The sequence below is a fragment of the Balaenoptera borealis genome, assembly GCF_965194805.1.
Source record: "Balaenoptera borealis genome assembly, chromosome: 21".
NCBI classification, from domain to species: Eukaryota; Metazoa; Chordata; class Mammalia; order Artiodactyla; family Balaenopteridae; genus Balaenoptera; species Balaenoptera borealis.
The window spans coordinates 21,610,650-21,622,448 of NC_138880.1; the positions used below are offsets into that span (position 1 = coordinate 21,610,650).

Consider the following 11,799-nt stretch of genomic DNA (forward strand, 5'->3'; position numbering starts at 1 on the left):
TATTAGCTTTTTGTCTTTAGATTCAACTTTAAATTCTCAAGACACTTCTTTATTTAACCTCGGACTCAGGAAAGAAGAGTCTGCAGACAGTGTCAAACCAATTTAATATGGTGGTTCTTTAACTACATTTCACCAAAAGGAGTTAAAAATCTGTTTTAGAATTTTATACACTCTGGTTATTACACATCATTGCTTTTATAGTTTTGTTGAATATTACTCTTTCTCATTAAATTGTGATAGATATATTTAAGATGTGGTAGTATTTTCTTCCTACAAAATTAACTATGAGCATCCATTAAAAATGGTTCACTGCAGAAGATTTGGCCTCATTTTCAGGTAACATTTTTGCTACATTTGCCTTCCATTTCATTTCAGTAATATATTTAACTCTACTAAACTGAGTTTATTTGCTTCTCCTTAATGAATCAATTGTAATTGTGTAGTTTTCATAGTGCATAAGCATAGGTAGCTATTAACGTAAAGTACATATCCAACATACAGTAAATACCCTACATTAAAAGTTTTTATTTTATTTTAATGAAGACTAACTATATATGTTAAGAATAATTTTGAAAAGAGAAGTCACAGAGGACCTTCAAGATGGCAGAGGAGTAAGACAGAGAGACCACTATCCTCCCCACAAATACATCAGAAATAAATCTAAGTGTGGAACAACTCCTACAGAACACTTACTGAACGTTGGCAGAAGACCTCAGACTTCCCAAAATCCGTGTGGCTGACAGGGTCTTGGTGCTCTGGCTGGGTGTCAGGCCTGTGCCTCTGAGGGGGGAGAGCTGAGTTCAAGACACTGGTCCACCAGAGACATCCCGGCTCCATGAAATATCAACCGGAGAAAGCTCTCCCAGAGATCTCCAGCTCCACTCAAAGACCAGCAAGTTACAGTGCTGGACACCCTATGCCAAACTAGCAACACAGGAACAAAACCCCACCCATTAGCAGAGAGGCTGCCTAAAATCATAATAAGGTCACAGGCACATGAAAACACACTACCAGATGCGGTCCTGCCCACCAGAAAGACAAGATCCACCCTCACACACCAGAACACAGGCACCAGTCTCCTCCAGCAAGAAGCCTCCACAACCCACTGAAGCAACTTTAGCCACTGGGAGCACACACCAAAAACAACGGGAACTATGAACCTGCAGCCTGTGAAAAGAAGACCCCAAACACAGTAAGTTAAGCAAAATGAGAAGACAGAGAAACACACAGCAGATGAAGGAGCAAGGTAAAAACCCACCAGAACAAACAAATGAAGAGGAGATAAGCAGTCTACCTGAAAAACAATTCAGAGTAATAATAGTAAACATGATCCAAAATCTTCGAAATAGAATGGAGAAAATACAAGAAACATTTACAAGGACCTAGAAGAACTAAAGAGCAAACAAACAATGATGAACAACACAATAAATGAAATTAAAAATTCTCTACAAGGAATCAACAGCAGAATAACTGAGGCAGAAGAACGGATAAGTGACCTGGAAGATAAAACAGTGGAAATAACTACTGCAGAGCAGAATAAAGAAAAAAAAATTAAAAGAATTGAGGACAGTCACAGAGACCTCTGGGACAACATTAAACGCACCAACATTCGAATTATAGCAGTCCCAGAAGAAGAAGAGAAAAAGAAAGGGACTGAGAAAATATTTGAAGAGATTACAGTGGAAAACTTCCCTAATATGGGAAAGGAAATAGTGACTCAAGTCCAGGAAGCACAGAGAGTCCCATACAGGATAAATCCAGGGAGAAACACGCCAAGACACATATTAATCAAACTACCAAAAATTAAATACAAAGAAAAAATATTAAAAGCAGCAAGGGAAAAACAACAAATAGCATACAACGGAATCCCCATCAGGTTAACAGCTGATCTTTCAGCAGAAGCTCTGCAAGCCAGAAGGGAGTGGCAGGACACATTTAAAGTGATGAAAGGGAAAAACCTACAACCAAGATTACTCTACCCAGCAAGGATCTCATTAAGATTTGACAGAGAAATTAAAATCTTTACAGACAAGCAAAAGCTAAGGGAATTCAGCACCACCAAACCAGCTTTACAACAAATGCTAAAGGAACTTCTCTAGGCAACAAACAAAACAAGGAAAAGACCTACAATAACAAACCCAACACAATTAAGAAAATGGTAACAGGAACATACATATCAATAACTACCTTAAATGTAAATGGATTAAATGTTCCAACCAAAGCACACAGACTGGCTGAACGGATACAAAAACACCACCTGTATATATGCTGTCTACAAGAGACCCACTTCAGACCTAGGGACACATACAGACAGAAAGCGAGGGGATGAAAAAAGATATTTCATGCAAATGGAAATCAAAAGAAAGCTGGAATAGCAATTCGCATCTCAGACAAAACAAACTTTAAAATAAAGACTATTACAAGAAACAAAGAAGGACATTACATAATGATCAACAGATCAATCCAAGGAGATATAACAATTGTAAATATTTATGCACCCAACATAGGAGCACCTCAATACATAAGGCAAACGCTAACAGCCATAAAAGGGGAAACTGACAGTAACACAATGATAGTAGGGGACTTTAACACCCGACTGTCACCAATGGACAGATCATCCAAAGTGAAAATAAATAAGGAAACACAAGCTTTAAATGATACATTAAACAAGATGGACTTATATGATATTTATAGGAATTCCATCCAAAAACAACAGAATACACTTTCTCCACAAGTGCACATGGAACATTCTCCAAGATAGATCATATCTTGGGTCACAAATCTAGCCTTGGTATATTTAATAAAATTGAAATCGTATCAAGTATCTTTTCCGACCACAACACTATGACACTAGATATCAATTACAGGAAAAATAATCTGTAAAAATTACACACACGGAGGCTAAACAATACACTACTTAATAACCAAGAGATCACTTAAGAAATCAAAGAGGAAATCAAAAACTACCTAGAAACCAATGACAATGAACACACGACGACCCAAAACCTATGGGATTCAGCAAAAGCAGTTACAAGAGGGAAGTTTATAGCAATACAATCCTATCTCAAGAAACAAGAAACACCTCAAACAAACAATCTAACCTTACACCTAATGAAATTAGAGAAAGAAAAACAAAAAAAGCCCAAAGTTAGAGGAAGGAAAGAAATCATAAAGATCACATCTGAAATAAATGAAAAACAAATGAAGGAAATGATAGCAAACATCAGTAAAACTAAAAGCCGGTTCTTTGAGAAGATAAACAAAATTGATAAACCATTAGCCAGACTCATCAAGAAAAAGAGGGACAGGACTCAAATCAAAAGAATTAGAAGGCTCTCCCTCTTTTTCTTGATGTCTGCCTAATGCTGTATCAATTTTCTTTATTTTCTCATAGAACCAGCTTTTAGTTTTATTAATCTTTGCTGTTGTTTTGTTTCTATTTCATTTATTTCTGCTCTGATCTTTACGACTTCTTTCCTTGTGCTAACTTTGGATTTTGTTTGTTCTTCTTTCTCTCGTTCCTTTAGGTGTAAGGTTAGATTGTTTATTTGAGATTTTTCTTTTTTTTTTTTTTAACATTTATTGCACACTTAATAAAGGTCAAGCATCATTCTAATTGTTCATGTGTGTTATCTCATTTAGGATCCTACAACTTTTTTTTTTTATTAATTAATTTATTTATTTATTTATTTATGGCTGTGGTGGGTCTTCGTTTCTGTGCGAGGGCTTTCTCTAGTTGTGGCAAGTGGGGGCCACTCTTCATCGCGGTGCGCGGGCCTCTCATTATCGCAGCCTCTGTTGTTGCGGAGCACAGGCTGCAGACGCGCAGGCTCAGTAATTGTGGCTCACGGGCCCAGTTGCTCTGTGGCATGTGGGATCTTCCCAGACCAGGGCTCGAACCCATGTGCCCTGCATTGGCAGGCAGATTCTCAGCCACTGCGCCACCAGGGAAGCCCTGAGTTTTTTCTTGTTTCTTGAGGTAGGCTTGTATTGTTATAAACTTCCCTCTTAGAACTGCTTTCGCTGAATCCCATAGGTTTTGGATCGTCGTGTTTTCATTGTCATTTGTCTCTAGGTAATTTTTAATTTCCCCTTTGACTTCTTCAGTGATCTCTTGGTTATTTAGTAACTTATTGTTTAGCCTGCATGTGTTTGTGTTTTTTACATTTATTTCCCTGTAATTGATTTCTAACGTCATAGCACTGTGGTCAGAAAAGATGCTTGATATGATTTCAATTTTCTTAAATTTACTGAAGGTTGATTTGTGACCCAAGATGTGATCTATCCTGGAGAATGTTCCATGTGCACTTCAGAAGAAAGTGCAATCTGCTGTTTTTGGATGGGATGTCCTATAAATATCAATTAAATCTATCTGGTCTATTGTGCCATTTAAAGCTTGTGTTTCCTTATTAATTTTCTATTTGGATGATCTGTCCATTGGTGTAAGTGAGGTGTTAAAGTCCCCCACTATTATTGTTACTGTCAATTTCCTATTTTATAGCTGTTAGCAGTTATCCTATGCATTGAGGTGCTCCTATGTTGGGTGCATATATATTTATAATTGTTATATCTTCTTCTTGCATTGATCCCTTGATCATTACGTAGTGTCCTTCCTTGTCTCTTGTAACATTCTTTATTTTAAAGTCTATTTTATCTGATATGAGTATTGCTACTCCAGCTTTCTTTTGATTTCCATTAGCACAGAATATCTTTTTCCATCCCCTTACTTTCAGTCTGTATGTGTCCCTAGGTCTGAAGTGGGTCTCCTGTAGACAGCATAAATATGGGTCTTGTTTTTGTATCCATTCAGCGAGCCTGTGTCTTTTGGTTGGAGCATTTAATCCATTCACGTTTAAGGTAATTATCAATATGTATGTTCCTATGACCATTTTCTTAATTTTTATGAGTTTGTTTTTGTAGGTCCTTTTCTTCTCTTGTGTTTCCCTCTTAGAGAAGTCCCTTTAGCATTTGTTGTAGAGCTGATTTGGTGGTGCTGAATTCTCTTCGCTTTTGCTTGTCTGTAAAGCTTTTGATTTCTCCATCAAATCTGAATTAGATCCTTGCCGGGTAGAGTAATCTTGGTTATAGGTTCTTCCCTTTCATCACTTTAAATATATCATGCCACTCCCTTCTGGCTTGTAGAGTTTCTGCTGAGAAATCAGCTGTTAGCCTTATGGGAGTTCCCTTGTTTGTTATTTGTCATTTTTCCCTTGTTGCTTTCAATAATTTTTCTTTGTCTTTAATTTTTTCAATTTGATTACTATGTGTCTTGGAGTGTTTCTCCTTGGGTTTATCCTGCCTGGGACTCTCTGCGCTTCCTGGACTTGGCTGGCTATTTCCTTTCCCATGTTAGGGAAGTTTTCAACTATAAGCTCTTCAAATATTTTCTCGGGTCGTTTCTCTCCTCTCCTTCTGGGACCCCTATAATGCGAATGTTGTTGCATTTAATGTTGTCCCAGTGGTCTCTTCGGCTGTCTTCATTTCTTTTCATTCTTTTTTCTTTATTCTTTTCCGCGGCAGTGAATTCCACCATTCTGTCTTCCAGGTCACTTATCCATTCTCCCTCAGTTATTCTGCTACTGATTTCTTCTAGTGTATTTTTCATTTCAGTTATTGTATTGTTCATCTCTGTTTGTTTATTCTTTAATTTTTCTCGGTGTTTGTTCTTTAATTCTTCTAGGTCTTTGTTAAACATGTCTTGCATCTTCTCGATCTTTGCCTCCATTCTTTTTCCGAGGTCTTGGGTCATCTTCACTATCATTATTCTGAATTCTTTTTCTGGAAGGTTGCCTATCTCCACTTCATTTAGTTGTTTTTCTGGGGTTTTATCTTGTTCCTTCATCTGGTACATAGCCCTCTGCCTTTTCATCTTGTCTATCTTTCTGTGAATGTGGTTTTTGTTCCAGAGGCTGCAGGATTGTAGTTCTTCTTGCTTCTGCTGTCTGCCCTCTAGTGGATGAGGCTATCCTAGCCAAAGCAATCTTGAGAAAGAAAAACGGAGCTGGAAGAATCAGGCTCCTGGACTTCAGACTATACTACAAAGCTACAGTAATCAAGACAGTATGGTACTGGCACAAAAACGGAAATATAGATCAATGGAACAGCATAGAAAGCCCAGAGATAAACCCACACACATATGGTCACCTTTTTTTTGATAAAGGAGGCAAGAATATACAATGGAGAAAAGACAGCCTCCTCAATAAGTGGTGCTGGGAAAACTGGACAGCTACATGTAAAAGAATGAAATCAGAACACTCCCTAACATCATACACAAAAATAAAATCAAAATGGATTAAAGACCTAAATGTAAAGCCAGACAGCATCAAACTCTTAGAGGAAAACATAGGCAGAACACTCTATGACGTAAACCACAGCAAGGTCCTTTTTGACCCACCTCCTAGAGAAATGGAAATAAAAACAAAAATAAACAAATGGGACCTAATGAAACTTAAATGCTTTTGCACAGCAAAGGAAACCATAAACAAGACGAAAAGACAACCCTCAGAATGGGAGAATATATTTGCAAATGAAGCAACTGACAAAGGATTAATCTCCAAAATTTACAAGCAGCTCATGCAGCTCAATATCAAAAAGACAAACAACCCAATCCAAAATTGGGCAGAAGACCTAAATAGACATTTCTCCAAAGAAGATATACAGATTGCCAACAAACACATGAAAGGATGCTCAACATCACTAATCATTAGAGAAATGCAAATCAAATCTACAATGAGGTATCACCTCACACCAGTCAGAATGGCCATCATCAAAAAATCTAGAAACAATAAGTGCTGGAGAGGGAGAAAAGGGAACCCTCTTGCACTGTTGGTGGGAATGTAAATTGATATAGCCACTATGGAGAACAGTATGGAGGTTCCTTAGAAAACTAAAAATAGAACTACCATACGACCCAGCAATCCCACTACTGGGCATATACCCAGAGAAAACCATAATTCAAAAAGAGTCATGTAGCACAATGTTCACTGCAGCTTTATTTACAATAGCCAGGACATGGAAGCAACCTAAGTGTCCATCAACTGATGAATGGATAAAGGAGATGTGGCACATATATACAATGGAATATTACTCAGCCATAAAAAGAAACGAAATTGAGTTATTTGTAGTGAGGTGGATGGACCTAGAGTCTGTCATACAGAGTGAAGTAAGTCAGAAAAAGAAAAACAAATACCGTATGCTAACACATAAATATGGAATCTAGAAACAAAAAAAATGGTTCTGAAGAACATAGGGGCAGGACAGCAATAATGACGCCGACACAGAGAATGGACTTGAGGACACGTCGAGGGGGTAGGGTAAGCTGGGACGAAGTGAGAGAGCGACATAGACATATATACACTACCAAATGTAAAATAGATAGCTAGTGGGAAGCAGCTGCATAGCACAGGGAGATCAGCTCAGTGCTTTGTGACCACCTAGAGGGGTGGAATAGGGAAGGTGGGAGGGAGACTCAAGAGGGAAGGGATATGGGGATATATGTATACATATAGCTGACTCACTTTGTTATACAGCAGCAACTAACACACCATTGTAAAGCAATTATACTCCAATAAAGATGTCAAAATAAATTAATTAATTAATTTTAAAAAAAGAGAGAAGTCACATTCAAGGTATGAAAGAATATTCACAGTCCTGATAATTCTAGAATAACTGAATATCTGAATTTGACATTTTCCTCTTTCCCCAAATGGCACAACCAGATGACCCTTTTACTTTTCATGGTGCAAAAATCTAGCACAAAGTCAGCTACATTAGAAGACACTGCTGTTTGCTGTAACCTTTCTGCAGCACTGCAAGTTCAAGAAAACAGATTGCCTACTCTCACCCAAGCATTAAAAAAAAAAAAAAAAAAGCTATGAACATAAATTACAAAAGAATGAAAGTGGAGAGCTGTAAGTATTTTTCACAGGTATTACTAATTACATCCGCCCAGTCCTGTTTTTTGTAGTTCCTATAAGTTTTATCTCATTAGATTGTCTCCATCTCCTCTTTGGATCATCATGCCATGAAATAGTGAATACAACCAGGCTAAAGACATAGGCCTCCAGCAGGCTATCCAGACACTTATTCAGGATAATAATAAACCATCAGTAAAAATATTTATTTTTATTTATTTTCATGTAATGTGGTCTTTCAGTTAGTTACAAAGTCACTGGGGTAAACATCCAGTGCACATTTCACTATTTTGCCCACAACTGTCAGAAATATGTCTGTCAGGTATGTGAAAAGATGCTCAACATCATTAATCATCAGGGAAGTGCAAACAAAACCACAATGAGATGTCACCTCTCACTTGTTATAATGGCTATTATCAAGAAGACAAGAGATAACAAATGTTGGTGAGGACATGAAGAAAAGGGAACACGTGTGCACTGCTGATGGGGATATAAACTGATCCAACCACTATGGAAAATAATATGGAGGTTCCTCAGAAATTAAAAATAGATCTACCAGCAGTTTTACTTCTGGGTATATACACAAAGGAGATGAAAACAGGATTTTGACGAGATAAAAATGCACACCCATGTTTATCACAGCATTATTCACAATAGCCAAAATATGGAAACAACCCAGATGCCCATCAACTGATGAATGGCTAAAAAAGATGTGGTACACAGTGGAATATTACCCAGCCATGAGAAAAGAGGATTTTCTGTCATTTTCAACAACATGGATGGACCCTGAGCACACTAAATGAGATAAGCCAGACAGAGAAAGACAAGAACAGTATGATATCACTTATCTGTGGAATCTAAAAAAATCAAACCTGTAAAAAAGAGAGTAAAATGGTGGTCATCAGGGGATGGCGGGGTGGTGAGGGGCTAAGACTGATAGTGTTTAAGTGTACATACTAGTAATGAGTAGTAAATAAGCCATAGATGTCGAACTAATGCACGTATGATGACTATAGACAATAAGAGTATACTGTAATTACATGGACAGATGAATGGATAAAGATGTGGTATATATACACAATGGAATATTACTCAGTCATAGAAAGGAATGAAATAACGCCATTTGCAACAACATGGATGGACCTAAAGATTATCATACTAAGTGAAGTTAAGTCAGAAAGAGAAACACAAATACCATATGATACCACTTATATGTGGAATCTAAAATATGACACAAATGAACTTATTTACAAAACAGACTTACAGACACAGAGAATAGACTTGTGGTTACCAAGGGGGCAAGGGGATAGGGGAGGGATAAATTAAGAGTTTGGGATTATCAGATACAACTACTATATATAAAATAGGTAAACAACTATTGGTCCTACTGTATAGCACAGGAAACTATATTCAATATCCTGTAATAAACCACAATGGAAAAAATATGAAAAAGTGTGTGTGTGTGTGTGTGTGTATATATATATATATATATATATATATATATAAACTGAATCACTTTGTTGTACACCAGAAACTAACACACCATCGTAAATCAACTATACTTCAATTTAAGAAAATATACTGTAATAATGTAATGTGATAAATATCACTACAATGGCAATTATCTTACAATATATAAATGTATCAAAATAACACACTGTACACCTTAAATTTATACAGTAACATACCATTTATTCAATACAACTCTTTGTCAAATTGTTTATTGAATTTCAGATATACCATGCTTACAGCATTTTCCAAATCTTCCTGTTCAAAAGCACTATTAAAAAAAAGTATTAATTTGGTATCACTTAATCATAGTTCATTCATCCTACTTCCTAACGGTTACCATTGGCTTTCTAAAAGCTCATAAGCCATATTATAAAAATCCACTTTAGGATTTTGTCATAACTTCCAACTCCATGAAACATTGTTGTATTTTGTAGAATTTATCATTACTTTTTAAAATTACTGCCCTCTCTTATTCTAATTCTTATTGCCCCCAATTCCATGATTTTATGGGGAAAAAAAAAAAAAGAAGGAAAATATACTACAATAGGGAAAGTTCAATGAAATTACTAAGTTTATATCTTGGGACCCAGAAATTTCCAAAATGGGAAGTGGCCTGAACAGACCAGAAACAGAAAGAAGAAATAGAAGGTTGCCAAGTATTGACATTTTTATGGTAGATATAGTCAGCTCTGTAAGCTACTTTTAAGACTTTAATTGAATTCATTTAGAGCAGCAGTCCTCAACCTTTTTGGCACCAGGGCCCAGTTTCGTGGAAGACAATTTTTCCACGGACGGGGGTCGGGGGATGGTTCAGGCAGTAATGTGAGCAATGGGGAGCAATGGGGAGCCTCAGATGATGCTTCGCTTCGCTAGCCCGCCGCTCACCTCCTGTTGTGCGGCCCTGTTCCTAACAGGCAACAGACCGGTATCGGTCCACAGCCTGGGGGTTGGGGATCCCTGATTTAGAGAGTATCACAATGCCTACATTTCCAAAGATTTACAGCCTGAAAGTTTATATTAGCCTAATCTATCCCATCTACACACCCCCATTTTTTTTCCATTATATACACTGGAATAATAAGTTATATAATTGAATTAAAATATCAAGCTATTGTGAAGTGAGTTAATAAAGACTGAAGAAAGAGTCTTGTTTACAGTTTTTTGTTGTCACGGTTGTAATTGTAATTGAGAAAAAAACTGCTGAAAGAAAGCAGTGTTAGAGTTAGTATACTTACACTCCACACGTCTTCCTGGATATCATAGTATATAGGAATTAAAAACAAATATAAATATGGCTCATCAATATTTATTCTACATAGGCTATGAAATCCTTTTTCTAAAAATAAACCCCTCTCCAGGGAACTTACAATATTTTATTTTGGCTCTCCAGGGAACTTACAATATTTTATTTTGGATAGTTGGATTACTTGGACTTTTTTCAATAAAGGGTTTCTAATGAGATGTGCATTAATACTGTATATATGTTCTTCCCATATTTTAGCACATTCACCTATTTGAGATTATACTTTAAAAGCCTATTTAACATTGATAGCTTGTAACATACAGACTTTGAAGACAGAATATATCTATACTGAATATATATATATTTATAATTCATGTACCATCTTATGTGGTTTCTATTTCAAATATATAAATTATACTAAACTGGGAAAACTGATAATCATATTCAAAGACCTATGCTTTGACCTATGAGTATATATTCCTGTTATCCTTTTTTTCCCATTCCATGCATTTATCTGTTCATTTATTTGCTTAAAAATTGAGTGCCTACTCTGTGAAAAGTCTAAAGAATCTAAGATTAAAAAAAAAAAATACACTTTCCAAACTAGCTATATTTGCCAGGATGGGATGATTGGATAGCTGGGAAGAAGAATGACTAACATTTGCTTATGGCCTATCTCTCTGCTCCTTTATGTTTGTCATTCATGAACAATTGATCTCTCTACTACTACATAATCTATCATTTCATAATTGATGTTGCAGATCTGTGTTTCATTTCTTAGATCAGTGATACACATTGCCATATTACCATTAATGACTGTAAAGAGCGTAGGAAGTGCTGAACTTATGATCAGAGTGTAATTTGAAAACTTGGGAGAATGTGTATGCCCAATTAATATTAATTAATGATAATAATGCCAGTGCACTTAAGATTGTACTTTCTGCTGCAAATTAAAATGATGTGATGAGAATAAAACTGCACTTGAGATTTTTCAAAGAGCAAAGGTACTTTTTCCTTCCATCCCTCTTAACAGATTGCTTATGTTTACTTTTAAAAAGTGGATTATCATAACAACATGGACACAATACCTCCTGCCAATATTTTCTCTAATTTTTGGGGGGGGTGATGGGG

At 36.4% G+C, this 11,799-nt stretch overlaps 1 long non-coding RNA gene across 1 annotated transcript in view; it reads left to right on the top strand.

The window, feature by feature from the left end:
• Positions 1–11,799, top strand: part of LOC309619789 — a 42,117-nt gene that overhangs the window by 12,118 nt on the left and 18,200 nt on the right. The window lies entirely within an intron of this gene.